This window comes from Microtus ochrogaster, chromosome 21 (assembly GCF_000317375.1).
Source record: "Microtus ochrogaster isolate Prairie Vole_2 chromosome 21, MicOch1.0, whole genome shotgun sequence".
Taxonomy (NCBI): domain Eukaryota; kingdom Metazoa; phylum Chordata; class Mammalia; order Rodentia; family Cricetidae; genus Microtus; species Microtus ochrogaster.
In genome coordinates this window covers 25,782,782-25,804,955 of record NC_022022.1, presented here as the reverse complement: position 1 = coordinate 25,804,955, position 22,174 = coordinate 25,782,782, and the positions used below count along the sequence as shown (strand labels likewise).

General features: G+C 41.2%; 1 protein-coding gene across 5 annotated transcripts in view; it reads right to left on the bottom strand.

The window, feature by feature from the left end:
- The window catches only part of Col25a1 (collagen type XXV alpha 1 chain), a 383,772-nt gene that overhangs the window by 329,961 nt on the left and 31,637 nt on the right, over positions 1 to 22,174 (bottom strand). The gene's annotated exons all lie outside the window — the stretch shown is intronic.

Here is a 22,174-nt window from a genome sequence, read left to right as displayed (position 1 = left end):
GTGTCTATGGGAAGTTCTAGAAGTCGGTGTCTATGAGAAGTTCTAGAACTGAGTGTCTAAGAGGCTCAGCAGGTAAGAGCACTGGCTGCTCTCCCAAAGGACCCAGGCTCAATCCCCAACACCCACAGGGTGGCTCACAAACTGAACTCCAGTTCCAGGGCATCCAGTACCCTCATCTGGCCTTCATGGCAACATGCACACATGGCATACAGACACTCAGGCAAAAGGCCTACGCATATAAAATAAAAATAAAACTTTTAAAAAGAAAGGTATCTATTATCTAAAATAAAAACTCAAAAGTACTGGCAAAAGGAAGATGAGGCTGATGGGTAATTTTATTCATAGTACCTTCAAGTGAGATTCATAAATACCAGTTACATTCCAGGTCTTCAAACCCATGGAATGCACACACTTCGCCCCCCTCCCCTGTGGAAAGCTGCTCTCTAGACTTTAAAGTCTAAAAATCAAAAGTTGCAACTTTAATTCCTTAGGTCAGCCTCCTCGTTTATACATCTAAGGTTTTTCTGCCCCTGCTGTCTCATTTTACACTAATCTCAAGCTGCGCCACATTCTTGTTTGTGGCGTGTGATATTATATATCAAAGAAGACGGAGATTCACAGAGAAATCCAGGAAAGACAACTGCAGCTGGACGGTGGCTTTCTCTACAACAGGAAGCGTGTGGCCAAAGATGAGATGCAAGGGACATTAGGACAAACACCAGTTCAAACGACGGTAAACTCTGTCCGGATCAGCCAAGCTACATGGGATTTTCCAAACTGGTTTATTAGTACATCTTGGCATTAATGACTCCATGCACAGGGGAAAAGCATGGGCTTGCAAGTCACAAAAAGTTGACTCAAAACTTAGCTCTCCTAGTTATTAAACATGTGATCAGGAAATGGCTGACTTTGTTTCCCGTTGTGCAAAGCAAAGCAAAGCAATTCTTACACAAAACCAAACACGTCTTACTGTTCCCATTAGCTGACACCAACTATTTCCATGTGATTGCTCAATGCATGTTTCTTTGGCAGTGGATAATGTTCAAGAAATCTGATGTCACTCTCTTACTCCTCAGGGTAGCCCAGACAGCACCAAAACATCCCAATATTACTTCTATTAAGCTCAGGAGTATCTAGCTTTAGCTGAAATCAATTTGTAGAGTAAACAGGTATGAGCAGGAAAACATGCCTTGATGTCTTCTCTGTGAACATCAATGCTTTGCCAACAAAGCCCCACTATGAACAAGAGAACATATCATGACCCATGCATGCTACCATTTCCCTTTGGATCTGCGCTACGATGCACTAAATTTATCACGCAATTCAATTTTCTAACATGAAGTGCCAAAGGGGGCAGGGGCAGAGTTATGTGCTACTGTCTCAGACAATAAGCAATACAAGATGGTGTTAAGATACCGAACCGGAAAGTGCTGGTGCCAAACCACACTTCTGTGAGCTCTGACTGAAATTCTGATTTAGGTTTTGGCTATGCGGCGTCAAATAAAGCTGTCTTCAGTGGGAGGACTTTTATATTGAACTATGCTAATAGCTGTGTCATCATTTCAATGCACTTGGGCAGCTACCAAAAAGACATCAATAACCTTACCCAATAATTACTTCTCAATACAAGCCTGCATTCTGTGTTAGCACACATGTGGAGAGAAGGCCCATTGAATTGTGCTGAAGCTACATTCTCCGTATGCGATTTTCTCAGAGATACATTCAAGTCACCTCGGTGGCAAGCCATGCAATTTGCCCCCGGGCCAGAAGGAACAATACATTATAAATCAGTGTCTCATTTTGCTATAATCGCCTCCTTAAAATAGCTGCAACTGGATCAATGTCTGAGATTGTCTTTTATTATGCTCACGTTCCTCCCAGCATCACAAAACACTGAGGGACAGAGGCGGAAGAGCAGCTGGCTCCACGGATCCCAGAGAAGAATGTCCTGAGAGCAGTCCATGAATGTCTGATGCTCTTGGCAAGAGTTCTGGTCTAAAATTTCAAAGCCACATCAAGAAGCGGTAATTGCTCTCTGAGCTGGAAAAGAGGAAGTCTGGGCTCCTGGGATGAGAGCACATGTGAACACGTTAGGGGGACTTGTGCCTCCCCAAATAGGACTATCACCTGCACACCATGATTTCAAGGACCTCAGGCCATGGCAGTAATTTAGGTGATGGACAGTCCATAACACTGTTCTAGAAAGCATTCCAATTTACTTAGCGAGATGACAGAATGTGCTGCTAATGAATGAGCACTCGCTCTTACAATTAACTACCTGAAAACATATTGCTTACGCTGGCTTCTTTTTCTTTTTGACACATGGTCTCACTGGTTAGCTCTGGATGGCTTGGAACACCATATAGACCAGGCTGGTCTTGAACTCACAGAGATGCACTTGCCTCTGCTTCCCGAGTTCTGGGTTTAAAGACGTGTGCCACTGCAGCCAGCACACCAACCATTGGATTTCAAGACAGCCAGATAAACACAGGCATGTTCTGTCGCTCTTGCCCTTTGTCAGCGGCACTTGGGGATTTCTGTTGCACCCTAACTCCCATAGGCATTCTAGTGCAACTAGTGCAAAATTGTCTCACCTTGTGAGCATCAAGAAACAACATGGTTAAGCAGCTTCTTTCTTCCTTCTGACTCTAAGAAGAACCATACTTACTGCAATGTGCTTGAGAAAGTTCATTGCAAGAGCACTAGATCAATCCTGAAGGCCGATCCTAACTTGAGCTAATCGTGGACCGTTAGTCAAATGATTCAGATTCCAGAGACTAGACTCACTCATCACAAGAGCTAAGGTCATAATTACGACACTGCTGCCCTTCTCTGAGAGACTATGAATAATGAGCCCCCTGACCGGAAATGATGTCCACCATGCCCCACTCTTCACGATGGGATGGTCTGAAGTTGGAAATTATTAGAAGCTCCCAGGGGCCAAAGTGTGCAATGTACTATACTGAATAGCACTTGATAGGTCCAGACCTGTCACTGTTTCCTAGCAACAGGATAACCGAAGTTTTGCACATCACAGCCACTGCTTCCAAATATAACCGTGAACTCAACAAGGTCTCCAGCTTGGTTAGCAAGACAAAACAGAATGCTTCTCGGCTTCAAATGCTTACTGCGTTTCCACCTACACACTGTTCTCAACAACCAACCCATTGCCTCACTATTTTTCGAGGCACCCATTCTAAGCTGATTACATTACAGGTGAAGAGGGATGGGTAAAAGCTCCTATGGATGGATTGTTTTGTGGTATGACCATGGTAATGTTTTTCACTCATCAAAAAGTATCTTTGAATAGATAAAAATGAGAGCAGGAACAAAGTGCTGGGTAAGAATCTCAATTGCCATGTCAGCTTTTGAGAAACATGTTTTCTACTGCAAGACTGTACATTCCCATCATAGCCAGAATAGCTCAGACAGCACGGGCTTTTCTCTCCAACACCCTCTATCTCCAGATGTTTAAACTTTGCTAACTGTGGAATTTTCTTCTCTTTGCCATCAATTAATTAATATGAGTGTCAGGGAGAAATAAGCCTGGGTCAGTTTGGTTTGCTTGGGGTTTGAAACTGACTCATTTATTCCCATAGTTATTCCTTTCTCTCCTTCCCTCCCTCCCTTCCTCCCTCACCATCTTGAAAGAAACCAAATTGCCCAAATTCCTACTGGCAGCCACCTCATTAACTACAGAAGATAAAAAACCTCACTTGAAAATAAATACACCAGAGACTTCAAAACAAATTACAAAATAAAGACCTCTATAAAGTGACTCCCCCATACAGGGAATAAGAAAACTACAAAAATTTGTCCAAGTTAACATTTTCCAGAATTCTGGTAACTGGTCAATGGCTGTAGCATGGAGGCCATGTCTGCTCAAATGAAAGAGTGTAACTGTTTTTAAGAAGATGAAGTTTTGAGTTTTAGCTCATCTTACTTCCATCCTCCTCTTCCTGCCTGTTATAGTATTGTTATTATCAGCCTTGAAACCAAAAAAGCTGTAAAGCCCAGGAATGGATCGTTCACCAGAGGGACCCCCAGCAAATTCCAGTGTTCAACACCCAGGCTCGTTTCCTATGGGACCTATCTGGCAGCATCCTGAGGAACTTGCTCTCTGGGCTGTCTTTCTCTGACCCGACTCAGACACCACTAGGTGGAAAAAGCTGTATCCAAGGACAGTTGTTGGGAGCAATCAGCAGCAATTGCTCAATGTCACCACTGCCTATGGCAATGATACCAGTTGGGGCTAACAAGAGGATGGCGAAGGAAAATTAATTAAAAATACAGCTAATGTAATATCCTTGGCTATAAACATATTTCTGTAGACATAGCTGACTATCTGCATGTGTAGTCCTGTGTATCCATCCAGGAGAGGCCTGGGCATGACATAATCTCTCAGTGAATCCATGCAGGAGCTAAAAGTGGGGGTTAAGACAGAACTAATCAATGCCACATGTGCACAGGGGCCATCAACAACAGTGGAGGACTTACTGGTTCAAGGCATTTCAGAAGATCTGTCCAATCATTAGCTGTCAATTCAAGTAAAGGATCCACCTCTAGAGCAGCATGTGGTGGCACAGAATCCACCCCAGATGATCACAGATTAGGAACAAAACACTAGCAAAACCTCATCTATGGTGCGCATTGCGCAGCAAAGTCTGAATGCAACTTCCTGTATGACACAGATTCTGTAGGTGGGTGCAATTATAACTTCCTCTATAGCAATGATATTCAGCATTTATGGATAGCAAAGATAGGTCTAAGTATAACCTCAAAATAGCACATGTTAGCAATTAGCACACGGCATAACCATTTTCATGGTGGGGATCGCTTCATATTTCTCCGTATCTCCCAGTAACCAGGAGCAATGACTTTACCACAGGTAGTTAACATGTAACATTAGTTGCTTGTGCATTATTTATACTTTGCAACTATTAAGAGGGGTTTTTAATGAAATTATTTGAACACTTCCAATCATAAAATTGAAGTTGCATCCTCTTGTGAGATGACAATTTGAAAATCACCATGACTGTGCTAGAGAGATGGCTGGCTGGGTAAGAGCCCTGGCTATGTAAATGTGAGAATCTAAGTTTGAATCCCTAGCACCCACAGAAAAAAGCAAGGCACAGTTGCATGTGGCTGTACCCCATGACTGGAGGCTGGGGACAAGCAGATCCTGGGAGCTCACTGACTGGCTTTCAGTTCAGTGAGAGGCTCTTTCTCAAGGGAATAAGGCAGAAAGGGATAAAGACACTCAACATCTTTTTCCGCCTGCTCCTGTAAGAGCACACACAACTGAATACTCATGTGTATGCATCACACACACATACACACATGCACACATACACACACATATAATCACTTGAATTTTTTTCTACAGTATAACTTGGGAGAATCACTTCAGTTCACAAAGAAATTTAAATAAATAAGGTATCTTCACTAAGGTAGAACTTCCATTATGCATTTATAAAACTTAATGTTACATAAAAAAATTCCAATGTATATGCTGAAGAAAGCCAGAAATAATCAGAAGCTAAGACTGATTTTTCTCTAAATGAAAACTGTTTTTTGAATTTGGGGGTTTGCCTTAAATATTCCCTAAACACTCATGAGTTCTCCAGTTCATTCTTAAAAGCACTTGTAGAACTTGGAGGTACAACCACAAATAGCCACTTCCTCCAAGGAGAGCTCTGGGAAATTAATAAATCATGCCCGGCAGACAAGCGCAGCACAGATACAGTCAACCGCTCGACTCCGATCACTCCAATCTCTAGAAGAGCATTTTATTCCAAGTCCCCTGAAGCTCAGGAATTTCTAGAAATGTCTTGTTATGTGTTGTCCTACAATGTATTGAAATAATTTTCCCGGGCTTTGAGAAAGTTCTTTGGTTAAATCTTGTCTCTAGTGACTACATTTTCTTGTGCGTGGGTGGGGTTGGTGAATGTGTACACGTGGATGCCTGAATATGTAGGATGTGTATTGGCACAGAAATGGTGTCATGCCAATATCCGAATCAGCAGCTCAAAGCAATCCCACCATTGCTGAGTGCATAACGCACATTCTTAAGCTCTAGAACAAACATATTAATGCCTGTAAAAATGTACCCTCTTGAGCCGGGCGTTGGTGGCGCACGCCTTTAATCCCAGCACTCGGGAAACAGAGGCAGGCGGATCTCTGTGAGTTCGAGGCCAGCCTGGTCTACAAGAGCTAGTTCCAGGACAGGAACCAAAAGCTACAGAGAAACCCTGTCTCGAAAAATCCAAAAAAAAAAAAAAAAAAATGTACTCTCTTTCGAATGCCATCATCCGGCATCATATGTGGAACAATGACTTCCAGGGCTGCCCTTCCATTTGGACAGGGATTTTTCTCTGTTCTCAAGGTTCACTATCAGAGACTGCATACCGTTGTTGACCAGCAACATCAAAGGGTTTTGCTGCTTTCTATGGTCAGAGGCAATGATGTCCCGGTGACCATGGAATTCCACCTTCAAACCTTGATGCTGCCCCGTCAGCTAGTGACTTAACCTTTCTCTGCTTCGGTTCCCCAAGCTGTGAAACAGAGGACAACGTCAATAGTGCTCTGGGAGACCACAGGAAGGATATAAAATGAGATGGCAGGGTAAATCGTCTTCCCGGTGGTTTGATAAACCTTTCAATTCAACCCCTGCCACTGCAAGCACTGCACACCCTTTCATCTTTTTAGTGAGGTGGGAAACTTTTCCAAGACAGTGAAGGGCAAACAAATAACTCTGTGGCAGCTCTCCCTTCCTTTTCCTGAGGTCAATTTGTTATTTCTTATTCATTGCAATTCTCCCACAACCCTTCACAGTGCCTCTTACGCTTGTCAAATGATCAGATATTACCTCGGTGTTCAGCCTGTCGACACACACAGGTGTGCGCGCACGCACACACGCGCACACACACACACGCGCACACACACGCGCGCACACACACACACACACACACACACACACAATGGGGACAAAAGAAAAGAAGGCCTTTCTGGGACCCAAAGGTTTGGTTCATTTTGGGGTTTTCTGTTATTTTGACTTTGATTTTTGCCTATGAACTTGAAGACTGAGATATTCTGTGATCACAGTAAGCTCACAGTCGACAAACTCATCACATCCAGGGAACTCTGATCATCCGTGCTGTCCTTTGAAGGGGGCTCTCTCCCTTTCAGCTCTGCCAACACACCTCACTTTTGCCTTCCAATGCCTTCTTTCTCTCCAAAGTGCCACACGGGAGGATGGTATTTTGCGGCACCCACCTCTTCATTTTCAACTTCTTATTCCAAACCCTAAGCTAACAACAGATACCTTATTTTGATCATCAAGAATGATTGTAAAATTTTCCATAAGTCGTATATACATGCGGGAGGATGAGCTTCTCTTCTGTATTTTACTGAATCCTTCATCATTTCACTTGTTAGTGCTCAATGAGGATGGTAGTACAGTCATATGTTAATTCAAAGTCGTGTGCTTACTCAAAGCTATGAAACTCTCGCCTACTCCTTCCCCCACATAAAAGGATAAATGAATCAAGTAGATACCACAGTTCCCATGGTGGCACTTTTTTAACCCCCAACATGCTTGGCAACCCAGGTGGTTTTAATTAAAAGCAAGGGGTTCCTAATTTATAGCACAGGAAACATTTAGAATTTGCTGTTGAAGTCGAGTTAGTAGAACCTAGCAACCCCAGCCTCACCCCAGTCAGCTACCTCCATGCCTTTAATTCGTCTGTACAGATTCCTGATGTGTTCATAAGTCTTTTTTATTACAAGTTGTGCTTAAATGGGGAACAAGAGTTGACAGAAAGGCACCATACCCCAGCTTTGCTTTTCTCGACTTATGCTGCATCAAGCTTGTAGCGGGAGCTGAATGCGAGCCCATTGGAATATGACTGCCTACGCGGTACAAATAGGGGAGCATCACCTCTCACAGACACCACATTGTCTAGCTATGACATCAGTGTCCAAAATTTTCATAGAGTGCCATATTGTTTTCCTTGTCCATGCTTCGCCATCCTGTTTTTCTACAAACACTCCAGGAGCTGCTGTATTTTTTTTGGCAGCCACATTTCCTGTACTCCACTGAAGTCTTTGATTAGAAGTCAGTTCCACCAACCATGCTTCCAGCAGCCTAGCCTGCAGGGAAGAAGATCCAGTCTCATTTTTCAAAAATTCAAACAGTGACAGTGGAGTTAGAACTTTAACATATACACACTCACCATAATTCTTTCCAATAAACGCAATTGCCAACCCACAATTTGTCAAAGTTTTACAAGGAATTAGTGGATGAAGTTGAAGGTCAAGTTAACGAACGGTGATTTACAGTCTGGGAGACTAACCGACATTCATGTTCTACCGATGGAGATTGGACTGGACAACCCCAGTAGACCAGAAATCACATACTATCTTAGATGTCTCTCCTCTCTTACATAAACCTCCCATTCCATGTCAAAGGGACCTTAATATTGATGTCACTTGCATAGAGATACCAATATTTTTATGAAAATAAGCAGCAGTGGCTCACATTTTATCAGTAAAATTTCTATTTCTAGAATCCTAGAGGTTTTTTATGCATAACTAGTATCCTAATTTGCTTTATATGGCCGTGACGAAACACTGACCAAAAGCAACTTGGGGAGGAAAGCGTTTATGTCAGCTTCTAGCTTCAAGTCCATTGTGCAGGGAAAGCTGAGCAGGCATTCACCGCAGGGATCTAAAAGCAGAAACCCATGCAGAGGCCACGGAAGAACACTGCTTACTGGCTTGTTCCTCCTGGAGCTGCATTCCGGTAATCTTGCTTACTCCAGGACCAGGAGCCATGGACTGGACCACGACACATCAGCCGTCAGTCAAGAGAATGCTCCATAGGCTTGCTTACAGGCCAACAGGAGCCTTTTCAAGCTGGGTCTCCCTCTTTCCCGATGATGCTTGTTTATCATTGGGAACAAACTAGCAAGCAGAATAGGTATTTGTATTTTGCTTAGCAGGCTCACGTATGTTTCACTTATTTATTTATTATAAATATTATCTAAAGCCAATTATTATCTAAAGCCAGTCAATATCTATCAACCCAAGTGGTTCTTTCTGTGTCTGCAGATGTGAGAACTGGCAGCCACTCCTGGAGCAAACACCTAATTTTTCCTACTTGCTGACATTGACTATAACCCCCCAACCCTGCACCACTCCTTTAGACTTAACCCTCTTAACACGGTGGTTCTCAACTATGGACCACAACCTCCTGGGGGTCACATAAGACATCAGAAAACACAGATATTTACATTATGATTCATAACACTAGCAAAATTACAGTTATAAAGTAGCAACCGAAATTATCTTATGGTTGGGAGTCACCACAACATGAGGAACTGTGTTCAAGGGTCACAGCAGTAGGAAGACTGAGAACCACTGCTCCAATGCAATCACAGCTTTCTGTACTCTTCCTCGAACTTCTTTCACTATGCTATAAAGAGCCTTTTCTAAATACTTTTCAAAAATCTTTTCTGATAAAACTAGTCAACTGGAAGTATTCCTTCAACTATTCATTCTGCGGATAAACTGGACAAAAATGATAAACATGTGGAAAAGAAGAAAATAGAAAGTAAAAGGAATAGCTCTTTTCAACACTGAGGCTTCTTCTCTTTCTGAGCCCATGAGTCTTCATGCCATCAATAAATACATCAGGAAGACATCCCTGTGCAAGCCTGGAAAGCGAGGGTACAGGGCAACTCGGCTCTAGGGACTGGAGTGCGCTGTGCAGCCACAGCGAGAGCTTGGGTAGGACGAGATGGCTACTCCAGATCCTAAAAGGGTCAGTTTGGAAATGTGAACCCGACGATGAAGCTTCAGATTTGATTCTGGGAAAGTGGCGAAGAGGCACAAAGATGATTAAAGCGCTGGAATGACATCTACCAGGAGAGATGAAAGGAACTGGGGTTCTTCTGTGTGGTAAAGGAACACTGGCGGATGAGGGAATGGCATTCTTAAGGTATTTGGTCAGTTGTTCTCGTGAGCAGATGGTCTCTGTGATGAGGGTAGGACCAAAGCCTTAAATTCCAAGAGGAAGGACTTCAGTTAGAGCTAAAAAGATCTCTTTGAAAGTGGTGCTCTTTAATATTGACATGGAATATTCACTCTAAAGCCCTTAAATCTGACCCAGATTATCATCTTCCTGTCACGGGGAGCAGTGGCAGTGAAAGAAAGAAGGGGGATAAGGCCTTTCAGCATCCAATCTATTACCTATACAAACTGTGTTGAAAATTGTTTAAAAATGGAAAATAGGTAAAAGAAAACCTAACGTTTTTGATTGACTTCTATTTTCATGATCAGTAGTTTAGGTAAGAGATTACCAGAGACAATGAAATTAGACAACAAAGATTCAAAAGTTCTGACAGATGGATCACCTTCCTACATAAAGGTTCCCTGGCTCTCCACAGAGCCACCCTAGGCTCCACTAACCACCCACACCCTGCGTTGATCTTACAGTAGTGTACACACACACACACACACACACACACACACACACACACGCCACCCTCTCCACCTGTTCTAGACTAAATAGTGGAATATAGGAAGAAAGAAAACAGTAGACAATTTTCCTGATCATGAAAAAACAGCCCCCAAAATAGATTCTAACTCCCACAATTAAGGTATATTGAAAATGTACAGCAAAAAAAAAAAAATTGATTCTCCACTGTGGATATTTTTTTCCCTTTTTAATATCACTGTGTTGGTATCCATTGAAACACTATGAGCATCAAATAATAATATCCACTGAGTCCCCCAAATCTATCAGACAAGCACTCTGTATCCCCATGTAGCTCTCCCACTAATGTGTTGTGTTCAAAACTTGCTGATGGAATCCCTCTTCCCTCTCCCACTGCAGTTAACTAATGGTTTCAAAAACTTTGGCAAAGTGGAGATAAAAGCAGTTGTGGCTTCCTAAGTGCACACTATTTACACCTAAGTTCACCAACAGCAGTGCCACTGCCCAGACCTGGTCATTTTCAGCTGTGCTACACATGCCAACATCTGATCTCACCCTTACACAGTATCCTGAGATGCGGAATACATGCCAGGCAACTGATTGCACGCTTACACAGTATCCTGAGATGCAGAATACATGCCAGGCAACTGATTGCACGCTTACACAGTATCCTGGGATGCAGAATACACGCCAGGCAACTGATCGCACCCTTACACAGTATCCTGAGATGCAGAATACATGCCAGGGAACTGATCACATGCTTGCACCTATCCTGAGATGCAGGATCCTCAGAGTAGGCATCTTTTTTGACTTGAGTGATTTGGTTACACCTACGTTAACAATATGGCTCCACAACTAAGTACTTAAACCACAGACACACAAAATTAAGTATGGAGGCAACGCGGTGCCCCGTGGTATTTGACTAAGGGCATGACACAAACTGAAAAGGACTTTCCAGGAACCCTTAGGCCTACGACAATGGAACACACAGCCTGTGGGACTTAAGAAATCCTTTCCATCTGGATCGGCCAATTTCAGATCTCAATATTTGTATTATCTCTATTTAAAGAGCCATGAATTCAAGATTCAACAAATAGCCTTGTTCTCCTTATTTTATCAGATTTTTCTGTGTATTGCACTATATCCCATACTGATAAAACAAAATTTTGTAGCTGAGCTGCTAGCATATCTTAGGAAGAGGCCAGGTGACATTTTAAAGACATTTGTTACCAAAATAAAGATCATTTTCAGAGTGAGGGGGGCCCCTTTACTAATGACACCGACACAGTAAAAACCTGAACTCTCCTGGGTGAAACAGAAAGAATGGCACAGGTCAGCATGGTTGGCTTTGTCACAGCTGAACACAGAACTCTACAAGGTCTCCAGAGATGTGGCCCTCTGGGTTAGGATTTTCCATTCAGGAGATAACTGGTGGCAATAAAGGTAGTGGAAAAACAGTCTATTTTGGAGGTCAAAATGTCTACTGAGAATAACAACCTAGACACGCTAACATTGACAGAGACCTCACCCGAAATGTCCAGTAGGAGTAACCAATGACATACATGGTGCATAGCAATGGGAGAAGAGATAAAAGAAACAGATTCTAATGCATGAGAAGTGCAACCGGGAGTGAGATTTCCCTGGGATGCAAGGGCTGGAGTCGCTGCAGAATAATTCACAGCTGTTTTATGAACTCACTCCTCAGTTTGGGTGCTGAGAACCTAAAGAATGTTGGTGGTCACAAACACAAAGTCTCAGATGAGCACGTAATCTACCTAACCTGCAGTACATGGCAAGACAGACTCTTAAAGAAAAAGAGACAGAAGCATATGATAAGCACAGCACAGAAGTAGATAGAACTTCAACTACTACTTTGGCTTCAGCTATATTGGCACCATTGGCTAGAGACAAGCACACGTCTCTGTTGGGTGATCACTAGTCCTGAGGGCTGAGATCAGGGGCCAAGAAAGGAATGCAGAAGCTGAGGCTGGACTGACGGCTATTGATTTGCTAGTATTTGATCTGTTGGTGCTCTTTTTTCTTAATACAAAAGCTATTTTTCTGGAAAAGCATAAATGATACCCCAAATGAAGAGATTAATAATACACGCATCAAAAGAGATGGTTTTCATGTTATAACTATGAACATAGATGCTATCACAGCATATATTTCAAGTTTCTCTGGTTGCTCACTAACATTTTCAAACAATGATGAATGGACGGACAGATGAGAAAGAGCTCATGAGTCCCTAGCCCTCCCTAAGGGACTACGGACAATTGACAGTGGCTGGGGGCGGGGGAAGTGTCACTTTCTTCAGTAGTGTAGCCACTAATATGTTGCCCATGCTCCAATAAATAACCTTCCACCCGCCCGAGCTCACAAAGCATCCCTTCACAATATGAAAGCAGGAAGACTTGTTGGGAAGAAAGATTTCAGTATGAGTGGAGGAAGATGAAGGAGAACAATAAGAAAATAACTAAAATTCACTATCTCTACACACACATGCACACACACACACATACACACATTCACATGCATGAAACTGTCAAATTCTAAAACAAAATACAAAGTTTAACCATAAAATGATGGTTCTAATGACCAACATTCCAACTGTCCTCAAGGTACTTACTACATGCACGTGCCAACATCTAAACATAAAATTAAGAGAACAATTGTCTGCACAGTGTCAATGACATTAGCTCTAGAGAGCTGCTGATGCCAGTGTTGGGCAAATCAAGCAAAGGTAAGCTCTAAACATGAGATGGTTTGCACATTCATCAAAGAGATTCTAGTCACTGGATATTCAGATGTGAGAAGAGCAAATGGTGCTCTAGTCGGTGATGGGTGTTATCATACCACAGCTCTCAGGGCGTTCTCGTCCTTTCAGGGATGGTTTATAGCTTATGAACTTCCCTACTGAGTTTATGCCAATTAGTGTGTGTATACACTAATACATACATATATATACATATATATATTATAACTAAATCAAAATCTTGCTAGTCAGCATTTATCCATTGCCACCAATGCAATCCAGCTAAGTGAAGCCAGAGTACAAGTCACCCTCCAGGTGCCAAGCTCCCACCCTCTCATTCCCTGCAAAGAACCATCTGCCAGCCAGATAACTGACAATCCTGCTCCCTGGTGAACAGCCGAGAAGCGAGGGGTGAGTGAAGTAGCCAATAGCACCTACACCATTTCTCAGGGTCAGAGCCTAATGGTCAATGTTTATGCGAAGATACAGACAAAGAAAACTAAGTAGGTAAAGCCCTTGATAAGTGGGCCATCACTGCTCAAGTAAGCTCCTGGACAAATGTTTTCTATTGCTTTTATGACATCATCCATAAGAAACAGAGTCAGCCAGAGGTCGTCCCAGCAACTATGTGATATGTACACTTACTCAGCACACATTTACTAAATACCTGCTAAGTGTTAGACGTTGTATAAGGACTGGCATCTTTACTAATTCTTATGCCCTGGTGGAAACCTTCCTAGTATTTCTTTGCTCAAATAGATCCAGACCTTTACAAGAGCCCAGTTCAAATGCCAACCCCTCTGGGGAGGCTTTCCAAACCTCCCTTGGTAAATGTAGCCTCTTTCTCTCAACTCTCACGTCACTCTCTTTGTAGCTCCTCTGAAGGGCAAAAACGAGCACTCATTGTAATTGTTTACTTCATCCACTTCTAACAGACCGCAAGTGACTGAAAACCAAGGTTCATAATGCTACAACACCCCATTATCTTCATATAGCCTGGAGCTTCATGCAGTTCCTTGAAGAAAGTACAGTAGTAAACCATCTCCTGTGTGCTTTGGCTGAATATAGATCAGAAGCTTGATGATGAACACACTGTCTTAGCCTCTCAGCCACAACCAATTTTAATATCTAAAGGCAAAGAGAAGATAAACAAAAAGGCATATACAAAGGCAAAATAGTAAAGGTTACAACTTCTCTAACAATAATACTGAACCTAGCATGTTTTCATCAAGATAGAACTTCATCCTTGCTTGCATTAAAGCCTTCTAAGAGGAAAAATCACTACAGCAAATATTCATGACCTACTTAAACTCTCCAGGAGAACTGTTTTGAAGTTCTTTAGAACATTAATCACTGCAAAATCGTATGGGTTAATTAAAAGAGACCCAATGAGATTTCTACTTTTCCTGTATCAACAAAACAGATGTAATCAAGAAAATTAGGTTATTGTACTTTTGACAATATTTAAAGTTACACTTACTTATAATCTATAATTCATAAAATTTGCTGATTTGCCTCTTGTTGTTTCAGTGCTCAGTTTTATCAGTGAAACCTGATGGTTTGCAAATATAGTGAACCTATATGAATTATACAAATGAAGTACATTGGAGGTAGGACTTTAAATCCTTTTGATGTGTTTGATGATGATGATGATGAAGAAAAGGAGAAGGAAGAGGAGAAGGAAGAAGAAACTGAGGAGGAATAGAAAAACAGATCAGTAGTAGAGGGTGCTGTATAGCAAAAAGAATAATGAGCAAAGAGCTTGGAGACCTGGAGTCTAGGCTCTGTGCCCTGAACAAATAATATAAACTTCACTCTCTTCTGAAAAAAATCAAACAATGCCTACTGGCAGTTTTACTCTAAAACAAGGTAACATTAATCTCAGTATTCATCAGTGCAAATTTTAGAGAGTCAGAGTAATTGAAGCAACATAAAGCCCCTAAGATACAATATTTGGGGGGAAGATAAAATTACTCATTACATGTATTAGTCAAGGTTTACCAGGCAAAGAAAACCAAAGAAGTACATGCACAGACATAATAACATACATATGTACACATGTTTGTATAAATACATGCATGTGAAAATAAAGATTCATTGCCTCATATAACTACAGAGGTTAAGAAGTCTCAAATCTCAAGATCTGTAGTCAGCAAACCTGAAAAGCCAATTATTAGTCCTAAGGCCTGACAGCCAGAAGAACTGATCCTGTAGATAGCAGTCTGGGTTGCAGCCTGAATGCAGGAAAAAGAAAAGGTCCCTTTACAGAAGCGAGAAATGAACTCTGCCTTCCTCTGCTATCTTGTACTATTGGAATGGATGGGATAAGAGTCACTCAAATTGTGATCTTTGATCAGTCTAGCAATTCACATGTTTATTATCCAAAAACACCTTTACCAACACACCTTATAAAACATTTAATCAAGTATTAGGGCACATCGAGTCAAACTGATATGTCATATTAAACATCAACCAACTTTTGTTCACCTGTACCCGACTTCTTAAACTGTCCTTAGCCTGCAAAGACAGATGAGAGCAAGATAATACTTCTACCTGGTATAATATCTATCCTACATATAAACAAAACATGCTCACCCTTCTTCAAGGGGAGAGATACTGTCCTTGAGCATTATTTCCATCTGACTAACATTCCATAATTTAAACGCTAAAAGTAAAATTAACAGTATTTAATACTATAATACAAAATTAATATATCTTATGCCACATGATCAGAGAGTTTGAGAAGAAAGTGTTTAATATACTTATGCAAGTTATATTAGTAAAGAAATAAAAAGGAAGAAGTACTAGCTGAAGAACTAGTGGTTGTAGTTATCCACTGCTCTTCGTCACAGGGCAGACTACCACTGAACGATACCCAGAAGACCTCCTCCATTCCACACATCATGAAATAACCTTTCCATTTCCTTTTGGTAGCCATGGACCATCCACCCCACTCATCATTTCCCTTTGGTAGCCATGAGCCATCTACCTGACTCATCACAGTGACAACTGCCTTGACTGTTGATTCAGAGACACAGGGAATTGAAAGCAGTGGTTAATCCCTGAGTTAAATGGAATCGGTGTTGTTCTGTGTTTCTTGGTTGAAACATTCTTGGGGGTACAGGGGCCTCTAGGTCAGCAGAACACAAGGTCAGAAGAAAAGGAAGCAACACTTTTGCTAGTGGGTCACTAGTAGTAACAGTAACATTTAGCTTCTTCAGACCACGCTCAATGTCAAGGCTGTATTAAACATAATGGATCTGACACAAGAACAAATATAAATAAAGGGTACAGCTGTGCAACTGTGGGGGCTGTGAACTCCCAAGATTCACAGTGAGCAAGCTGAAGATCCAGGAAAGTGGTAGCATCATTTGACTCTGTCCCAAGGCCTCAGAATCAGAAGAACTAAAGGTAGAAGCGACAGCCTGCGTCTAAAAACAGTAGACTCATCACCCGGCTTGAAGAGTCTAAGCAGGAAGAACACATTTATCCTGGCTCTAAACTTTGAATAGAGGCAATCCTTTTCAATGGGATGAATGAGACCCAGATGCATGAGGCAAAGTAAACTGCTTTAGACAGTCAACTTTTCAAAATAATATTATACCATACCCAACAACAGTTTATATTTATGGGATAGTTTTAAAATATAATTTGTTTAAAGAACAAAAGAACTAAAGCCCCTGATAAATTCCAGCAGCAAGCTAAGTATGCTGAATGCAGCAAGCCAATAGAGCTGTGAAGGGTTGTGCTCTGTCTTTCTTCAATATTGTCACATTCAATAGTCACAAGGGATAGCATTGCTCAAACGCGCTTTCGTTCTCAATCCTTTACCTTGAAAACAGTACTATAAGGTAAAATATTGTTATTGTTATTGCTGTCTATTCATCAACTGAACACAAAAGAGGTTGAAAGAGAATTAAACAACTCATTTAAAGTTATAAACCCAGCCAAGCCCCTCAGCAGTCTCCCAGGTCTGCCTTTTGCATAACAGCAGCAATAGGGTTCTGTGGACATGTGTGCCAGGATTTGTATAAATTTATGTGCATACATATATATTCATTTCTTTAGCTTAAATATTGCATGGATGACCCTCATTTTTACTAACCCCGGATTATATACTTCTTGGACACAAGAACAAGGCTATATTTGCTTTTCCATCTCCTACAATGTTTATATAATTTTTGTTTTGCTTAAATTGAGCTGAAGTCAATGAAATCTCTCTAATAAGACTGCCTATTATTATTTCTTAATCAATGTAGTTGAAAATGACATAATGCCGGGAGATTTACTTTTGATTTTTGACAATGTCTTCAAACTAAAATGTTTTAAGCTCTCTAGGGCTGAGGACGTAGCTTTGTGGTTTAGCATTTGTCTAAAATGCACAAGTCTCTGGATTCTAGCATCAGCACCAAAAAACAAGACTCCTACATCTCTTGAGGAAAAATAAAAATAAAAAGGATGAAGCAATATTTGTTAAGGGACATGAGCACTGTGCTAAGGGAGTTGGTAAAATTATCATAGTACAAAAATAAATCACTCACAAATGCAGAATTAGTAAAATGTCACCCATCGTGAATGAACTAGAGACACTAGACCCAAAAAAAACTGTGCTGTACTGTGAATTCTGACAGTTAACATTTTAAATAAAAGCTTGTTTGGAAGGGAAAAATGTCTCTTCCTTTTGGAATTTTCATTTGATTGAAGAAATTTGCCACTGGGAGCAATAAAAAAATAACTTCTGAAACCTCACAAAAATTCAGTTTAGCTGCAATGAAAAACAATTCTGTTCATAAATAATTCCTTTATAATATTTAAACTCCTTTGCCTTGAGGATAGCTCCTTACTCTCCTGATTCAACTAAAGCTTAAATCTTAAAACCTGCCACATGACTAAAGCAAACCCAGACACCACTGAAGTTGAAAATTTGATACAAAGCTCAAGGGCCTTGTGGCTTAGGCTCTTTGCAAATGCATTAACTGTTGCCCCAAATCTATGGCTAGTGCCTTAGTGAAGAAACTCATGCCAGGAAGGAGCATGGACTGGATGCTGGTGGTTAGAAGACAATCTGGAGAACTCTCAAGATGCAATCCCTTGCGTCCTCTCTGCATGAGATCTCCCAAATGAGACCCACTGACTGCTCACCTCTCCACCCAAGCACTTATTATTTTAAGGTGCCAAACTTCTATAAAGCTTTTTATTGTTTTTACCCCCTTAAATTAAAAAAAAAAAGTAAGGCTCTGACGAAAAGTCAAGCAGCTATGATGATTTGAATAACAATGGTCCCCATAGTCCCATAAATTTGAAGGGAGTGGACTATCTGAGAAGGATTAGGAGGTGTGGCCTTGTTGCAGTAGGTGTGGCTTTGCTGGATTTAATGTGTCACTGGGGCAGGCTTTGAAATTTCAAAAGTCCAAGCCAGGCTCGGTGGCTTTCTCTTCCTTCTGCCTGCAGATCCTGTAAGACTCTGAGCTACTTCCCAGGACCATGCATGCTGTCGTGATCCCTGCCATGATGACTAAATCTCTTAAACTGTAAACCAACTCCAATGCTTTCTTTTTTAAGAGTTGCTGTGGTCATGGTGTCTCTTCACAGCAAGAGAATACTGCCTAAGACAGAAGCGATGACAGATGAACTCACCTCAAAGCAGAGACTTGAAGCTGTTTTCCTGTTCCATACCTATCTCTCTTACCATCACACGTTCTAAAACAACTTACTCCGGTTCTGAAACAAACAGCCTCAAATCTCTTCTGCTCTGTTGTTATGTGACTGAGTTAAAGTTAAATGAGCATTTCCAGAAAATCTCAGAGGACATTTTTGAAGCTTCAGCTGGAGTTTGGAAGGGAGAATGTCCAGTTCTCATACCATCTATGCACCAATACAGAGCTCACCACCTTCTGCATGAAGACAGAAAGGTTTCCAATCGTTTGCAAAATAAAACTTGGTTGGTAACTAAGCGGTGAGAAGCTTTGCTTTGTTTTCATTTAGAAAATGTGTAGACAGCCGAATTACCTTCATTTGGATAGCATTTATCTCAGGTGCCTAGCCAATTGCAGTTGACGTGGCCATAATTGACCCTGGAGGTATGGCTCAAACTGAGGGTGATGCCCTCCAATAGGATATAAGTGAATGGGGTGTCAATAGAACACATACTCCAGAAGTATCCATTTGGCTCAGATATTTAAACCATGGTTGAATTTTTGTGGGCTTAAATTATTTTCAATTTATTTTGTAAAAACTATGCAGCAGAAAGAAATTTGCGGATATGATTGTCATTTAGTGACAAGTCCTACTACTGCTGTCTTTCCAATTTCCCAAAAGCCTCCTTTCTAGACCCATGGTAATGTGATTTTATTCCTTTGGAGACGTTAATGGTGAGTGGTGAAAATTCCGGGATTTAAAAAGACCTAGGTTTGTCACCATCATTGCTAGGAGTCAGGGTGAACCCTTATGCATCTTCAGCCCTCAGTCTCCTCCTATTCTTCATTCTGACACTGGAAAATGGGTGCTAACTGTCCTCACCACAAAATGATAGTTATGTGAAATAAAGCGTATATTAATTAGCTCAGTTGAACCATTCCATGGTGTGTATATATTATCACATACAAATACACACACACAAACACACACATATCAAAATATATTACAAATGAGAAATATGTAAAATTTACATGTCAGTTTTAAAATACATAAGCAAATTTGAAAAAAAATTATACTGGGTAGAGTTCAAGAAAGAAACCTGAACCAGGGGCAAATTTCATGTGGGTAATTTGCCAATCCTTGACAAGAACATAGCTGACTTGACCACAATAACTCAGTCTCCCTTAGCAGGTTTACCAGGCCTCGCCTGTCTAACACACTGACCAGTTCTCCTGAGCAATTTAGCTGAGGCTCACTCACCAAAAAAGGGTGTCTCATATCATTCTGTATGAGTCAGTGTTTTCCTGAGATGGTTTTTTTTCTCAATAGCATCTGTATAATCAAATTAAATTCCTACTCTAATTGCTACATAAAAAGATGAAGCACTATATCATTCATAACATCTGTACAAATAAAATACCTAGATATGTAAGAGGGGTGGAAAATTTGCATTTCATAGATCATGTTCCCACAGCTTGTCTTCATACTGTGCTTTGGAGTCCAACCTGAAGATAAATTTCCAGCCCCAATCTGAAGATCATTTCACATAAAACCAGTTTATTGTTTCATCTCTTTGTGGTTCATATCTTATTCTTTAGAGTATTAATTCATTCCATATTTAAAACATAAAGTCAAACACTATGCTAGTTATCCATGAAGGATGATCATGTGTAGTTCACATCTGGTAGGAAACAGAAAGTTATAACTATGTGTATTAATATGCGAAGTGTCCCCATTAGGAAAGCAACCTGAACTAAAAGAGAAATATTTACCCAGAAGGAAATGGGACAAAAAAAAGCAACTGAAAATTGTCAAGAGAGTAGAGTGTTTGGAGCCTTTTTCGGCTCATTTAGCGTTCCTAATAACTCCATTAAGTTAGTATTGTTCTCATTTATACACAAGCAAAGCAGCAACAAACATATTATTAGTCTACAATTCATGCTGTCTTACTGATATCTAGGGAGAGCTCTGTCCCCCTCCACGAGGCTGTGCAGCGTCTGGATTAACAGTAACTGAATAGTTTATCCAGTCTATAAAGACCTGGATAGTCCTGGCCTGCATCCGGGACTCAGGAGGCTAAGGCGGTAGGGTTAGGATTGTCAAGTGTTCAAACCCAGCCTGAGCTCCACGGTGCTATCCCTTTCACAAAACAAACAGCGGGAGGGAATAATAATATGACGGTGTGAAATAAAAGAAATGCATCCTTGATGGAGACCGAAGAGTATATGTTTAAGAATGCTGAAGGGGAGACTTGAGAAGAACAGAACCAAAATGCGATGCTATGGAAGGAACGGGAATTTCAGGGTAAGGCTGCTGGGAAATGCTAAGCATTAGTACGTGAGTTTACCGTGAGGACAGACTGCCCACCTGCTAATGAGCTTGCCATTTGCCACAGAAAACAACTCTAAATCATTTACATTCTCCCTCAGCAATGAGTAACAGCTCAGTTGCGTTTTCCCGTCTTCCTTTCCCTCTCGCTACCCGTACCCTACAGGAAACTCATGGTTCTCCACTAAGCCACCACAGCAGCTGAGCTTGTAGTCTTGCCTCTGTACTTTGGACAAACCGTACTTCACATGCTCCAGCTTGGTCTCCCAAAGAGTGCTTGGCACTAGCCATACCAAAGTCATCTTTGTGGTCTTTTCTTCCCTGGCATGGCCCTAAGTCAACTCCATGAGCTATATCCTCAGCTTATCGTCTGAAAATGGACACGAAGAGTATTAATCTATTATCCTAAGAAAATATGTGAAATACTTGAGATGATGTCTTCGCCGTTAAATAAGCATCCAATAATATCAACCACCATTATTATAGTGAAGACAACTAATTCATTACTACTTTTCAGATAACTATTGTATAATGCCTTAATATCAATGTTCACAATAATAAAGAGTGGCATTGGCACGGAGACACAAGTCCAATTGATGTGGCTCTAAGTTCTATACTTTGAACCACGATGCTATCTAGACTATAATGCGACTGTCCAATTTTTGCCTCTCGAGAATATCAAATGCTTGTTCTTTCCTCGATTTCAAATATCCTTTCATTTTTAAGCTACTGGGTTGTTAAGTAGGATCATTCAAAACTCGGCCCTTTCAGGGCATCCTCTCTGAACTGTCTGTCAAGCCAGGGTTTATTACGGGCTATTGGCTTTGATTTCATTTATACTTTCTTTTTTTTTTTTGGTTTTTCGTGGCTTTGGAGCCTGTCCTGGAACTAGCTCTGTAGACCAGGCTGGTCTCGAACTCACAGAGATCCGCCTGCCTCTGCCTCCCGAGTGCTGG